General features: G+C 36.0%; 1 non-coding gene across 1 annotated transcript; it reads left to right on the top strand.

The window, feature by feature from the left end:
* The first annotated feature begins 1500 nt into the window (after window positions 1–1500).
* Window positions 1501–1609, top strand: LOC140815793 (small nucleolar RNA R71). Its single transcript, XR_012114438.1, has one exon. It is a non-coding gene; the product is annotated as a small nucleolar RNA R71 (small nucleolar RNA).
* The last annotated feature ends 15870 nt before the right edge of the window (window positions 1610–17479 follow it).

Raw genomic sequence — 17479 nt, 5'->3', positions numbered from 1 at the left:
GGACGACCCAGAATTACAGGAATTGCATTACAAGCTTCGATAGGTTGTGTATCTAAAACTATGAAATCGACAGGATATACAAAGTTATCAACTTGGACCAACACGTCTTCTACCATACCTCTTGGCACTTTAACAGATCTATCAGCAAGTAAAAGTGTTACCGAAGTAGATTTTAACTCGCCTAGATTGAGTTCTTGATAAACTGAATATGGAAGTAAATTAACACTAGCTCCAAGATCAAGCAAGGCTTTTTTAATCTTTCGTTCTCCAATAATACATGAAATAGTAGGACAACCAGGGTCTTTGTATTTCAAAGTATTATTATTTTGAATGATTGCACTTACTTGTTCGGCTAAAAATGCTTTCTTTTTCACATTCAATTTTCTTTTCACAGTGCACAAGTCTTTCAAAAATTTAGCATATGATGGTACCTGTTTTATTTCATCTAATAAAGGAATATTAACTTTTACTTGTTTAAAAATATCATATATATCAGAATTCAAATTTGATTTTTTTGTATTTTTCAATGCATGAGGGAACGGTGGTGACACTGTCTGTTGAACCTCCTCTTCGCAAGTTATGGGTTCCACTTCCTTACCCTTTGGAGTTGATTTATCATCATCTTCACAAGGTTCAAGAATGGATTTTTCCACAACCTTACCACTTCGAAGGGTAATAACAGATTTTACCTGATCCATCGGTTGAGTTCCAGAAGTTCCAGTTTGTGTATGATGATCCTTGGGATTAGGCAGAGGTTGTGAAGGAAATTTACCTTTTTCATGAACATTAAGTGCAGATGCAAATTTAGCAAGAGTATCTTTCAAATCTGTCATGGTTTGAGCAGTTTGAGTATTGATAGACTCTTGCTTTGCAATGAAAGAATTCAATGTATCTTCCAAATTTCTTTTCGGCGGAGGAACATAAGGTGCATAATTTTGAAAATTTTGTTGATTTTGAAAATGTGGTTGCGGAAATTGTGCAGCATTATCATTCCTCCAACTAAAATTTGGATGGTTTCGCCAACCTGGATTGTAATTTTGAGAAAATGGTTCAAAATTTGGCCTTTTGAAATTGTTCAAAACATTGGCTTGTTCATGGAGACATTCTTTAAAAGAAGGCAAAGTGGGACAATCTTTTGTAAAATGATCACTTGTATCACAGATGTGACACGCAATTTCTTGAACAGATTTTAATTGACCATTCTTTTTCAATTCAAGTGCCTCAACTTTTCTTGCCAAAGAGGTAAATCTAGCTTGAAGATCATGTTCATCTTTGAGAGTGTACATACCTCCACCAGATGTAGGAGATTGAATCTTGTTTGAGGGTTCGATTGTACCTATAGTGTCCCAATTTTGAGCATTTTCAGCTAATGAATCGAGATACTCAATTGCCTCGTTTGGATCTTTATCTTCAAATGTTCCATTACACATAAATTCAACCATTTGCCTATCTTTAAGTGTTAAGCCTTCATAAAATTGAGAAACAACTCTCCAAATTTCAAAACCATGATGTGGACAAAGATTAAGCAATTCTTTGTATCTATCCCAATACTGATAAAAAGTTTCTCCTTGTTTTTGAGTGAAAGTAATGATTTGCCTTTTGAAAGAATTTGTTCTATGAGATGGAAAAAACTTTTTCAAAAATTGTTGTTGCAATTCATCCCAAGTTCGAATGGATCCCGATCTAAGATTTTGTAGCCAAGTTTTAGCTTTATCTTTTAAAGAAAAAGGAAAAAGTTTAAGGCGAATGGTGTTCATGCTACAATTTAGATCATTATATGTGTTGCACACTTCTTCAAACTCTCGTAAATGCATGTATGGATTTTCAGAATCTAAGCCATGAAAGTTGGGTAAAAGTTGGATAATACCAGGCTTAAAATTGAAATGAGATGCATCAGGGGGAAAAACTAGACATGAAGGTGCACTAGTACGTGTAGGATTCATGTGATCTCTAAGTGTTCTTCGTCTATCATGATCATGTTGAGATTGAATTTCATCTTCATTTTCTTGGATGGGTTCTTCCGCCATGTTTTGTAAAAATAAAGGGTTATTTCGAATGAGTCGACCACTAACTGTACGTGACCAAATGCTCATGCAAATGCAAAAGAAAAAGAAAAAAAAACACACAAAAGCAATAAATATTCAAATAAAAATAAACTATAAACAAAATTAAATAGACTTGAAATTAAATTATACTTCCCCAGCAACGGCGCCAATAACTTGTTGCGACTTTGATTGTTGCACTCCCAAGAGCAGGTTGTCCACAAGTAATATAGTTCGGTGAGTCCGAATATCGTATCCACAGGGAAGCTAAGGTAATTACAAGTCCACTACAATGTCTTTTTGTTTTGTTTTTGTTTTTGTTTCTTTTTAATTTTAATTGTTTGAATATTTAATGGGTAAATTTTAATTGTTCAAATTTTAATTTAAGTAGTTGAGATTAAAGGATCCACTCTTGGTATTTTAATAAAGTTAACATTAACGAACAATATTGAAATCCACTTAATAAAATGGTTCCAATATATTAAATAATCATATTTATATTATGTTATAAATTATTATCTTATAAGTATATAATATATACCAAAACTTATAAATGTGGTCAAGTATTTATTGTGCTATATATATATATATATTTGTAAACACTAAATCAAGGTTCCCACTTTAAATGGTTGGTAAAACCAAACTAACATTTAAATGGTACCAAGAAAATATTATTATGATATATTTATAAATAGTAAATCAAGGAATCCAAGTTAAATGGTTGGTAAAACCAAACTAACATTTAAATGGTTCCAAGAATTTAATATTATAATATATTTATATATAATAACTCAAGGCATCCACTTTAAATGGTTGGTAATACCAAACTAACATTTAAATGGTTCCAAGAATTTAGTGTAACATATAGCAACAATAAATCAAAACTCCCACTTATAAGTAGGGTATAAAAATGCTTAAAGAAATAAATATAACATAAACAATAAATAATGATTAAATAATATAAAACATAGATTCTTACCTTATAATAACCTTATTATCATGCCAAGAGCTTCACCTTATCATCTCAAATTTAGGAAGTTAGCTATTCATTATTCAAAGTGTAAAACTTTGAATATGAAATTAACATGCTAATTATATTTAAATGAACAAATAAAAGAAAAATATAGAGAGAAATATTATGAACTCAAAGATTTGTTCATAGAATGAGGGATATCTCCATACATTACAATGCACCCCTATTTATAGCCAAATTTGGGGAGACAACCACAAATAAAATATTATTTTTTACACATAAGTCTTCATTGGTGTTCCAAGAAATTAATATTATATTACACATTACTTTTGAAAATCTTCTTCTCCGAATTTGCTTCTTCACATAAAATGAAACATGTGGATAATTGAGTTGTCTAGTTGTGGTATTTTTTTCAGAATATTTGACCAAGTAATTTGAGAGATATGGTCAAAATACTAGAGCATGGTAAAACTGCCACTCCTTTGGTAACTTTAATTGTTGCTTAATTTGATCCCACTTGTGAGAGGATTTTTATCTCATGCTTGGCTACAATATTGTAGATCTTATAATCAACTTTCTACAGGTCCAAGAAATCATCTTAATCCCATTTGCAACGCCAAGGTTATTCTTGTTTTATCGAACCTGTAAAAAATAGTAAAAACTTATAATTACACAACAACTTATATTTTATACAATTTATTATAAAACATACAATATTTAAACATTTAATAAAACAAAAACTATATATTTATATTATAAAACATTTAATTAATGTACAATTTTTTATGTTTATCAGCACTAATGGGCCTTTAATGAAAAATAAAGGGATTAAAAGGTTTTTGGGCCCATTAAGCAATAAAATAAACCTGTCAAGCCCAAAAACACTCGCAAAAAATATTTTGTAATAACCCAACTTTTTATCATGTTAATCCTTATGGTTTATTATTGTTATGATCATGTTTTATGCTTTACTGGTTGAGATTATGTTGAATGGCAAAGTTTATTGGAATGGTTATTATATATTCATTGTTTATGGTTATTGTTTTGGTATTATGTTTATAGTTGGTGATAATTATGGAAATGAATGGGTAGAATAGAAAATTTGATCTTGAGCCAAATGGTAAATGGAAGTCCAGAAATGGTATGAAAAATGTGGCAGTAGTTGTGGTTTTTAGTATAATATTTTGAATATTTATCCAATTGATGGAGGTCACTTTCATTAGAAAGTTAAGATATAAGGCTATAACTTTTATGTTTTGAGTTTTGTTCAAATAATTAAGGAAACCGAGCCAAAAGTGGCCCGAAGTGTGTCATGTGTATCATTGTTCCTGCACTGACATATGTTGGGAGAATGAGCATAACTTTTTACTCAAACCTTCAAATGACGTGAGGCCAATTGGAGATGCAAGACAAGACATAGGGCTACAAGTTTCATGTTTATCACTTTGGCTAATTCAGAAGAAAAATTACAGTTTTGGCCCTTGGACAGTGGGGACACGGACCCCATGGGGTCTGGGTCTTGCCAAGAAAAATGTTTGATTTCCAGCATGTATACGGACCCATACACGGAGGGGGGCACGAGGTCCGCGTCTATTGCATAGAAAACACGTTTTTGGTGTATTGGAAGGCTTATTTATGGATGAGTATAGATGTTTCTACCCATTTCCTTTCATTATTTTTCTTCTTCATCGGTTCTTGCTTTTCTTTCTCAAAGTTTCTCTCCGATATTTCTTTACTTCAAATCAAGTATTTAAGTGAAGTTCTTAAGTCCCTCTACTAACGTTTCAAGCTTCTCTAAGGTAAGAATTCTATTCTTGGAGTTTAGAAGGGTTTGAAATAATGAAAGATTAAGTTGAATTGTTAATTTCTTGGATTCATGTTGATGATTGTTGGTTATTATTGTGTTTATTGATGTAGGAACTCAATCAAGGTTACATTAGCAACTATTGTGTTTGTGGTTGTAAGTAGAAGCTTCCTTTCAAGTGCTCACATGATTTTTATATGCATCAAGCCATGTTATTGTTAATTATCTCTTTCCATTGGCATATAATTGAAATGTATATTGTTATATATATTCATTGTTCAAGGATTATCATTGAATTCATTGACAAATGAGCTATAAGTCATGGTTTCTACCAAGTGTTTGTTAAAATGCCCCAATGAAACTCCTTATTATAAAAGCCAAGGAATGATAGTGATTCATGCATGTCATTGGCCAATCACTTGATTATAGAGTATCTCTCACAGTTTTGATATTTATATCAAAGAGATACTTACCACAGATCAGAGGTCACAGACTATCATTTCTTTCCCTTTCACTCATGCCATGAGATACTATCCATATTGCCTTGATTATGTAATGTTCATTGAAGATGATATCGTTCTACTTTCATTGCCATTGCTATAGCCACGTTTTAAGCGAAAGTTATCTATATGTAATTGCTATGAATAGTGTTCTACTTACTGAGTTTTATCACATTCAAGTTATGTCATATGATGCAGGTGATAAGAAAGATTGAAACGAGTTGTTCCAAGAAGAAGAATTCATATGGCATAGACAAAGGGAAAAACTTTTGAATGTACATTGATTTTCAGTGATGTATAGTAAGAATTATGGGTATCCTACATCTTGTATCAAATGAATCTTATTTTGGGGGATAACTTTAAAACTCTTTGGTTATAATATTTTGTGATTGTAATGTTGTTAGTTTGAAAATTTTTTGGTATGGAAATGCTATTTAGTTTCTCCTCTTTTTAATGAAATTCTTCCGCATTTGTTATTCATTTAATTAAATGTCATGGGGAGTGGGTTGTTTCAAAAAGTCCCCCGACGCGCTGAAATTTGCGTATCGGTTAAAATATCATCCGGCGAGTAAAAAATATCCAACCAAGGTCCATTTTCGAAAATCACACTTAAATACACATATATTAAATAACTAATAATAATTATTTAATAAAAACATTTTCCTGATTATCCCTTGTGTCCGTTCCTGGTTTGAGCGCAACATACAACTTAAAACTCTAATGCATGAAACTTTAAATAAAACATGAAATGACATACATAACCATGCAATAGTCATGCCTTTAAAGCTTTAAAATAATTAAACACGTATTTTAGTAAAACCTTAAATTGTATACAGACAGGTCATGTAGTTCGAATTTCCAAAGTTTTCATAATCCATCGTTCCTGAATCATTTTATGACATCACATACTCGAACTCAGGATTTGATTTGAGGAATTAAAAATAATATAACCCTAAATTTATTTTATATTGTTGTGAAAAAGTAAAAATTTATGGTAAAAAGTAAAAATCTCAAACTCTCAAAATTTACCAAACAACACACTTTATAATATTTTTCTCTCTACTCAATTGTGATTTTCTTCACAAATGAGAGATCTATTTATAGAGTTTCATTACACATAATCCAAAAATAAAATACATCATTACCTACATCATCACACACAAATTTCTAACTTTACAACTCTTATTTTCAACATTCAAATATTCAACTATTACTTTTTCAATATTCAAATATATTATTTCAACACTCTCCCTTGTGATGATGATCATGATACGATGATGTCTTCATTACTTGTTTTGTACTGCCTCGTTAAAAACCTTACTTGGAAAAACCCATTGGGATAAAAACCATAGTAAGGGAAAAAAAGTGCAGTCACGTAAACTCCCCCTGATGTTGACATGAACAATTCTTCACAAATTTTGTAGATTGCGCATCCCAATATTATATGTGCTTTCTGAATATTGACGTAGGAAGTGCCTTTGTGAAGAGATCTGATGAGTTTTCACTTGATTGAATGTGACGAACATCAATACATTTATTCTTCTCAAGCTCCTTGGTGAATGCGAAGAACTTAGGAGGAATATGTTTAGTTCTGTCGCTTTTTATGTATCCTTCTTTCATTTGAGCAACACATGCAACATTATCTTCATATAGTATCACAGGCTTCTCATCGAATGATAATCTGCATGAAATTTGGATATGTTGGGTCATTGATTGTAGTGACCCGTTCCAGAATCACCTACTAGGCAAGAACTAAGCATGCAATTAACCTAATTAACAACAATCAGAGATAACAGCGGAAAAAGTCAACAAAATAATGGTTATACAACCCAATCGAAGTCTAGAATAACTCAAAATAAAATATCCAATACAACCATATCGAATCAAAACAATACCGATAAACTAAACCAACCAGCTACTCAACGTCCTCCTCCTGCTCCTCCTGAGCTGTCCAACCTGAGGCCTGCCCCGTGGGAATGGGGTGTCCAAGAATAAACAAAACCGAGGACGTGAGCGATAAGAACGCCCAGTACAAAAGTATGAGTATACAGACCTATATGAAATGCACATGCTATGATCATGATACCGGGGTAGTCAAGAAACAGGAGTCACAAAAGGATCTCAACAATGCTCAGTCTAGAGGCGCCAAGTGGATAGTGCCGCGCGGTACACCTCTGGGTCACTGCATCCACTACAAGACAGACGTGGACCTAAAATGTCCCGGACCACCGAAGCCCTCCCGACCCGTCGGCCACTGTGTACTCTCGGTGTCCATGCGTCCACAAGACAGGGCTGAGCGGCCCCAAGATATAGCTTATCTCGAAAGAGATACAGCTCAACAGTAAAGGCTATCTCGAAGGAGAAATACGGCTCAACATGAAATGCAACGTGCAGTAATAAACGTGACATAATAGCATGCGTCATATGACATATAACAATGCAGCAAATAATCATGCAACACATATATGAATGTATACTCAACCAGGATATCTCGGATAGTACTTTCGTACCTCTAACACAGCAAGCCTAGCCTTACGCAACACCGCTAATCAGGTCTAGCACAAGCCTACGCATCAAAAGCATACTCAATCAATACTACCATGCTATACTAGCAAAACCAGTACTACCAAAGGTTTAGGGTTTACCTTCGTCCGTCGACAGCCCTTTGATGTCGATTGCCTTGAAACTCAGGCGCCGCTACGCTACTACTCCTGGCAGCTCTTGGCTATCGCTCGACCAACAACTAACCCTAGAAACCTTCCAAATCCTCTCAACTATGAGGCAAAATCATGAATTGGCAAGTCACAAATGAGAAATCCGAGCACTATTTATAGGCCATGTTCGGATCCTCCGAACAACACTTCGGAACGTCCGAACGCTACGTGTCCATTGGCTCTTGACAGCTCATGATCGGATCCTCCGATCATACACTTCGGACCGTCCGAACATGCATGGAAAAATGACGTGTCGATCAACACTTGACACCTATGATCGGATTCACCGAACTACACTTCGGATCGTCCGAACTCTTCGGTGCTTCCGAACCCTCTTCGGTCCGTCCGATCATGACCACGGTCAAAATTACACATTAAACCTTCTTAATCACCATTAATCCGTTAATTACCCAATTTGGAATTCGGGATAAAGAGTGAGACCCGCTAGAAAGCAATGTTTTAGAGTTACGCCTGGTAAACAAACCGCTACGGGATCGTCCAATAAAAAGAAATCACGATAGGTGTCGAAATGGCGATTGAAGCCTCGAAAATAGCCAATGCTTCAATAGTTCACTGAAATTTTTTGTTTTGGTATTTCACCGCTTACTAATCCAGTATACGTATAGTAGGCCTCCTTGTGAAGCTTGACATTTTTTAATCATCGCAAAAAGAGTAATCCATGAATAGGCTATTTTCTAAATACACTTAGGTCTGCTCCCCAAGAGGAAGGCTCTGAAAGAGAGTTCGACCTTTCCATTTGCCATTGTTAGCGCCATAAGTGAGTCAATGGGTCAATAGCCCTAGCCCTTCTGTCTTAATCGATCGTGCCCGAGTTGAACTTTCTGCCACGTCGGTTAGCTGGAATATGTACTCCACTGTACAAATCTAAAGCCTTAGCCTCTGACCCCTTTTATTTTATTTTAACACTTGAAACCTATGATCGGATTCACCGAACTACACTTCGGATCGTCCGAACTCTTCGGTGCTTCCGAACCCTCTTCGGTCCGTCCGATCATGACCACGGTCAAAATTACACATTAAACCTTCTTAATCACCATTAATCCGTTAATTACCCAATTTGGAATTCGGGCTACTACATTCTCCCCCCCTTAAAAAGATTTCGTCCTCGAAATCAGGCTTAGAGAATGAACACCATTGTAATACACTGCAATTATTCTTCATTACAACTGTATAACAATTACATCCCAGGCTGATCCTGGTTCAGCGCAAAAACCTGACCTTGGGCACGAGGTCGAAGATTCGAACTACCCACTACCTGACCCTGTCTCCTCTGCTGAACAGTCGTCTGGGATCCAGAACCAGATCCTGCTCCACCTCGCAGCTGAGGACAATTCTTCTTGAGATGACCCATCTCTCCGCACTGAAAACAAGCTCCTGCTGCTAATCGGCATTGCTCCGATGGATGGTTCTTCCCACAATGCGCACAAGAATCCTTCTTCTCACCAAAGCGAACAACACCGCTAGACCTTGATCCAGATCCAGAAGAAGAAGAACCGGACTTCTTAAAAGACTGAGGTCGAGGACTCAAAGTACTCGGAGGTCTGGAAGAAAGAATAGCCCTACCACGCTGGAGACTGATCTCTGCTTGACGACACCGGTTCACCAACCCATCGTACGAAGTAGGATTATCACAGACAGTGACTCGATCAAAGATCTCCTGGTTAAGGCCCTGAAGGAAATGATCGTACTTGGCTTCAGAACTGCCACTGATATGAGGCGCAAAGGGTAACAACTCGAAGAATTTCTGCTGATACTCATCAACAGACATACTCCCCTGCTTAAGGTTCAGGAGCTCAATCGTCTTGGCCTGGCGAAGGGCTGGAGGAAAGTACAGCTGCATGAACGCTGCACGGAAATCGGCCCAAGTCGCTCTACCCTGGGACTGGACTATCGGCGCAGAAGTCGATCGCCACCACTTGCGAGCACGGCCCTCGAGGAGAAAACTAAGGGTCTCCATCTTCTGCTCATCGGTGCACTGGAATGCGCGGAAACAACTCTCCATGCGCTCTAACCAATCCTCCGCATCATCGGGAGTCTCACCGCCAACTAAAGGCTTAGGCCCCATCTGCATGAAACGATGCATATCGAAACGCCTAGAACCATCCCGACGATGACGATGTTCACGGTCACGATGACGCCTACTATCGTCCTGATCACCCCAACGACCTACACTCCCCTGACTACTCTCGTCACCAAAGTGGCCAGCCATCGCTACAACATAGAATAGGGAAAATGGTAAAATGGTCAACGGAAATCCCAAAACAGAATCTATATCCCAAAATCATACGCATGCTCTGATACCATAAATGTAGTGACCCGTTCCAGAATCACCTACTAGGCAAGAACTAAGCATGCAATTAACCTAATTAACAACAATCAGAGATAACAGCGGAAAAAGTCAACAAAATAATGGTTATACAACCCAATCGAAGTCTAGAATAACTCAAAATAAAATATCCAATACAACCATAGAATCAAAACAATACCGATAAACTAAACCAACCAGCTACTCAACGTCCTCCTCCTGCTCCTCCTGAGCTGTCCAACCTGAGGCCTGCCCCGTGGGAATGGGGTGTCCAAGAATAAACAAAACCGAGGACGTGAGCGATAAGAACGCCCAGTACAAAAGTATGAGTATACAGACCTATATGAAATGCACATGCTATGATCATGATACCGGGGTAGTCAAGAAACAGGAGTCACAAAAGGATCTCAACAATGCTCAGTCTAGAGGCGCCAAGTGGATAGTGCCGCGCGGTACACCTCTGGGTCACTGCATCCACTACAAGACAGACGTGGACCTAAAATGTCCCGGACCACCGAAGCCCTCCCGACCCGTCGGCCACTGTGTACTCTCGGTGTCCATGCGTCCACAAGACAGGGCTGAGCGGCCCCAAGATATAGCTTATCTCGAAAGAGATACAGCTCAACAGTAAAGGCTATCTCGAAGGAGAAATACGGCTCAACATGAAATGCAACGTGCAGTAATAAACGTGACATAATAGCATGCGTCATATGACATATAACAATGCAGCAAATAATCATGCAACACATATATGAATGTATACTCAACCAGGATATCTCGGATAGTACTTTCGTACCTCTAACACAGCAAGCCTAGCCTTACGCAACACCGCTAATCAGGTCTAGCACAAGCCTACGCATCAAAAGCATACTCAATCAATACTACCATGCTATACTAGCAAAACCAGTACTACCAAAGGTTTAGGGTTTACCTTCGTCCGTCGACAGCCCTTTGATGTCGATTGCCTTGAAACTCAGGCGCCGCTACGCTACTACTCCTGGCAGCTCTTGGCTATCGCTCGACCAACAACTAACCCTAGAAACCTTCCAAATCCTCTCAACTATGAGGCAAAATCATGAATTGGCAAGTCACAAATGAGAAATCCGAGCACTATTTATAGGCCATGTTCGGATCCTCCGAACAACACTTCGGAACGTCCGAACGCTACGTGTCCATTGGCTCTTGACAGCTCATGATCGGATCCTCCGATCATACACTTCGGACCGTCCGAACATGCATGGAAAAATGACGTGTCGATCAACACTTGACACCTATGATCGGATTCACCGAACTACACTTCGGATCGTCCGAACTCTTCGGTGCTTCCGAACCCTCTTCGGTCCGTCCGATCATGACCACGGTCAAAATTACACATTAAACCTTCTTAATCACCATTAATCCGTTAATTACCCAATTTGGAATTCGGGCTACTACATTGATTTTAACCACACACATTCACGACTTGCTTCATGTAGTGCAATAATCTCGGCATGATTTGATGAAGTTGTTACGAGCGTTTGTTTCTGTGAACGCCAAGATATTGCAGTGCCTCCACGAGTAAATACATATCCAGTTTGGGAACGTGACTTGTGTGGATCAGATAAGTATCCAGCATCAGCATAACCAATTACACTTGGATTAGCATCTTTTGAATACAAAAGTCCCAAGTCTGTCGTTCCTCGTAGATAACGGAATATACGTTTAATTCCGTTCCAGTGTCTCTTTGTTGGATATGAGCTAAATCTTGCCAACAGATTCACGGCAAAAGATATATCAGGCCTTGTACAATTTGTAAGGTACATAAGGGCACCGATAGCACTTAGATATGGTACTTCTGGACCAAGAATATCTTCATCATCTTCACATGGACGGAATGGATCCTTTTCTATGTTTAATGATCTAACAACCTTGGAGTACTTAAAGGATTTGCTTTATCCATATTAAAACGTTTAAGGATCTTTTCTGTATAATTTGTCTGGTGAACAAACATTCCACATTCTTTTTGTTCAATTTGTAAACCCAGACAATACTTGGTTTTTCCAAGATCCTTCATTTCAAATTCTTCCTTCAAGTATGACACAACTTCTTGAATTTCCTTATTCGTTCCAATGATGTTTAAATCATCAACATATACAGCAATAATTATGCATCCGGATGTTGTTTTCTTAATGAAAACACAAGGACATATTGAATTATTTACATATCCCTTTTTCATCAAGTGATCACTTAGTCGATTATACCACATTCGACCTGATTGCTTTAACCCATATAATGATCTTTCTAATTTCACAGAATAACATTCCCTGGGTTTTGAATTTTGTGCTTCAGGCATCTTAAATCCTTCAGGGATTTTCATATATATATATTATTATTAAGTGATCCATATAAGTAAGCTGTAACAACATCCATAAGACGCATTTCTAAATTTTCAGATACCGCCAAGCTAATCAAATACCGAAACGTAATTGCATCCATCACAGGAGAATATGTTTCTTCATAATCAATTCCAGGCCTTTGAGAAAAACCTTGTGCAACAAGTCGAGCTTTATATCTTACAATTTCATTTTTCTCATTTCGCTTTCGAATAAAAACCCATTTGTATCCAACAGGTTTTACACATTCATGTGTAAGGACTATAGGTCCAAAAACATTACGTTTATTTAGCGAATCTAATTCAACCTGGATGGCATCTTTCCATTTTATCCAATCCTGCCGATTTTTACATTCACCAAAAGATTTTGGTTCATGATCTTCGTTATCATTTATGATGTCGATTGCCACATTATAAGAAAATATATCATCAATTTCATCTATATCTTTTCGGTTCCATATTTTTCCAGTATTAATGTAATTGATAGAGATTTCATGATTCTCGTCAGTATGTGGTTCTGACAGAACATTTTCATCATCATGTGTTTCTTCAGGAACATCATTCTCTATTTTGTGATCATCATGTGTTTCTTCAGAAACATCATTCTTTATTTTGTGATCATCGTGTTTCTCTATGAATTTTCTTTTTCGAGGATTTTTATCCTTGGAACCGACTGGCCTTCCACGCTTCAGGCGTTTAATGACATCATGAGTATCTTCCATTTGTTTCTTTGGAATTTCAATTCGAGCAGGGGCATTTGCAGCATGTATATATGATTTAGTTACCCCTTTTGTCTCTGCAAATGCATCTGGTATTTGATTTGCTATTCTTTGCAAGTGTACAATTTGTTGTACATCTTTTTCACATTGTTTTGTTCTTGGATCCAGATGTAACAATGATGATACATACCATGTAATTTCTTTTTCGGTATGTTTCTGTTCTCCCCCTAACATTGGGAAGATTTCCTCATTAAAATGACAATCCGCAAAACGTGCTGTGAACACATCTCCTGTCTGAGGTTCAAGATATCGAATGATTGATGGACTATCATAACCGATATAAATTCCAACCTTTCTTTGAGGTCCCATTTTCTTTCGTTGTGGTGGTGCAATAGGCACATACACCATACATCCAAAAATTCTCAGATGAGAAATGTCTGGTTCTTTACCAAATGCAAGCTGTAATGGGGAGTATTTATGATATGCACTTGGTCTGATGCGAATTAATGAAGCAGCATGTAAAATTGCATGTCCCCATATAGAAATAGGGAGCTTTGTTTTCATAATCATTGGTCTAGCAATCATTTGCAAACGTTTAATCAATGATTCAGCCAATCCATTCTGTGTATGTACATGAGCAACAGGATGCTCAACAATGATTCCCATAGACATACAATAATCATTGAAAGTCTGGGAAGTAAATTCACCAGCATTATCAAGTCTAATTTTCTTGATTGTATAATCGGGAAATTGATTCCTCAATTTTATTATTTGAGCAAGTAATCTTGCAAATGCAACATTTCGAGTTGACAATAAACATACATGTGACCATCTGCTGGAGGCATCAATCAATACCATAAAGTATCTGAATGCTCCACATGGTGGATGGATTGGTCCACAAATATCACCCTGAATACGTTCAAGAAACATTGGTGATTCAGTTTGGATTTTGACTGGTGATGGTCTTATAATAAGTTTTCCAATAGAACATGCTTTACATTGAAACTTATTATTCTGAAAGATCTTCTGGTCTTTCAGTGGATGACCATGTGTATTTTCTATAATTCTTCGCATCATTGTTGAACCAGGATGTCCCAATCGATCATGTCAATTGGTTAATATCGAAGAATTATCAACTACCATGTTTGATTCAATGAGACTTATATGTGTATAATGCAATCCAGTAGGGAGCATTGGTAGTTTTTCAATCACATATTTCTTTCCTGATTTATATGTGATAAGACACATATATTTCTCATTTCCTTCATTCATTGTTTGAGTATCATACCCAAGGGAATATATATCATTAAAACTCAACAAATTTCTTTTCGATTGTGGTGAATATAAAGCATCATTGATCAAAAATTTTGTACCATTAGGTAACAAAAATTGTGCTTTACCACATCCTTTAATCAAGTCTACAGGACCTGATATTGTATTCACCGTTGTTTTTGTTGGTTTTAGTTCCAAGAAATATTTTTTATCTCGGAGGATAGTGTGCGTTGTACCACTATCGGGTATGCAAACTTCAGTTTTGCTCATAGCATTTTCCATATTTGAACTTCAAAAAAATATGCAATGAAATAAATTACTGGCAATATATATTTAAATATAACACATATAATAATTATACAATAAAACATTATTCTATGAATACATGAAAAATAAATTATTGTACATTTATATTCTATCATTATATTGTTCATTTTCAGAGAAATCATTGAGAAAATCTGTAGCATCAAAATTGTTCATTTCTATCCCACCAACATGTTGATCATTTCCAGAGAAATCATTCATAAAATCACCAGCATCAAAATGAGTTGAATCACTCAAACGGTCACTGCGTTCAGTGAATTTGGTCTCCTTTTCTTTCCCCTTTAATGATTCTTTATAAAGTTTACAAAGGTGCTCAGGGGCTCGACAAACTTTGGACCAATGTCCTGGAGTACCACATCTGTAACAAGAACTTTCATATCTTTTTGAGTGATTTTCATTAACACTTGTATTCTCATGATATCTTTTCTGTAGATGGTTTGGGACGCTCTTTTGAGATGAGTTATAAAAATAACTATCTCTATTATTTTCAAAACCACGGCCGCGTTCACGACCACGACCAATTCCACGTCCACGACCTCGACCTCGACCTCGACCAAAATCTTGTCTTTGAATTTGATTTTGGTTCCGAGGTTTAAATTCATTTTTACTTACAGCATTTACTTCTGGAAATGCTGTTGATCCAGTGGGTCGGGACTGATGATTTCTCATTAATAGGTCGTTGTTTTTTTCCGCCACAAGAAGACAGGCGATGAGCTCAGAATATCTCGCAAATCCACGTACTCTATATTGTTGTTGTAAAGTAATATTTGATGCATGAAACGTGGAAAATGTTTTTTCAAGCATCTCAGATTCTGTGACCTCATGTCCACAAAATTTTAGCTGCGAGATTATTCGATACATCGCTGAATTATAATCACTGACTTTCTTAAAATCTTGGAATCTTAACATATTCCATTCATCACGGGCGGTCGGAAGTATAACTTCCCTTATATGTTCAAATCTTTCTTTCAATCCTTTCCACAAAGCCATGAGATTTTTTTCAGTCAGATATTCACATTTTAATCCCTCGTCGAGATGTCGACGTAAAAATATCATGGCTCTTGCCTTTTCTTGTGATGTACATATGCCATTTTCTTTAATAGTCTCGCTTAGACCCAATGATTCAAGATGCATTTCTACATCGAGAGTCCATGGCATATAATTCTTTCCCGTGATGTCGAGCGCAACAAATTCGAGCTTTGTTAAATTTGACATGGTGGTACTAAAAAAATTACGATGCATTTTATTAGTTAATAAATATTGCAATACCAAGTAACGGATAAACAACAAGTGCAAGCATTTGTAAAAATAAAGAAAACGCACGAGGAGGATATTCTCCGATAAATACAAGACTTGTGAGTATGATAACCAAAATAATTAAAAATAACTTTGAGAAAGCCATCTTCTTTTTTCTTCGAAAAATTTGATGAAGAATAATTTTTAGAGAAGAAGAGAAAGTTGTAGTGATTGAATGTGTTTGTGAGATCATATTTATAGGGCAAAATTAGCCGTTTTTTTTACCATTTATGACCGTTGGTGTACAAAAAAAATAAATGTATGTATTTGTATAATTTTATGGTAATAATATGATGTATATAATATTAGACATGTTTAAATAGTTATATATATCATATCATAATATTATAATGAGTGTCATAATTTATTTTGTTTAAAAACCTTATAGGCTTTTATACTTGTCGTATCCCTTACCGGGAGTGTGGGATGTCGTCTTAACATCCTCCCAGGATTTATAACAAGTTTATGAAAAATTTATTTTTAATATTTCTAATAATAACATTATATTGTATATTAAATAAATACACAATAAATAAATAACAGTAAAATAAATATAATTACTTTTGTTACCTTTTTCTTCTGTTTGGAGCTTGGAAAAGTATGTAGGACTTTTAGAGCTTCGTGCTGATAACGTGTTGTGAAAAAGTAAAAATTTATGGTAAAAAGTAAAAATCTCAAACTCTCAAAATTTACCAAACTACACACTTTATAATATTTTTCTCTCTACTCAATTGTGATTTTCTTCACAAATGAGAGATCTATTTATAGAGTTTCATTACACATAATCCAAAAAGAAAATACATCATTACCTACATCATCACACACAAATTTCTAACTTTACAACTCTTATTTTCAACATTCAAATATTCAACTATTATTTTTTCAATATTCAAATATATTATTTCAACGTATATAAATAAATTAATAATAGAGACATAATATGATTAAAAGAAGAGAGAACTCGAGATTCCTTTATCCGATCTCCCTGCCTTACACAGAATCACCTCTCCCACGCCACCCCCGATCATTATATCCAACGGTCCATATAAATCCCTTGGTTTTTTCGTTCGTACACAGCGAAACACCGAAGCGGAACCCGAACCGAACCAGACATAAGTTTATCCTCTCTACCGAATTT

This window comes from Primulina eburnea, chromosome 15 (assembly GCF_022965805.1).
Source record: "Primulina eburnea isolate SZY01 chromosome 15, ASM2296580v1, whole genome shotgun sequence".
Taxonomy (NCBI): domain Eukaryota; kingdom Viridiplantae; phylum Streptophyta; class Magnoliopsida; order Lamiales; family Gesneriaceae; genus Primulina; species Primulina eburnea.
This window is presented reverse-complemented; position numbering and strand designations above follow the sequence as displayed.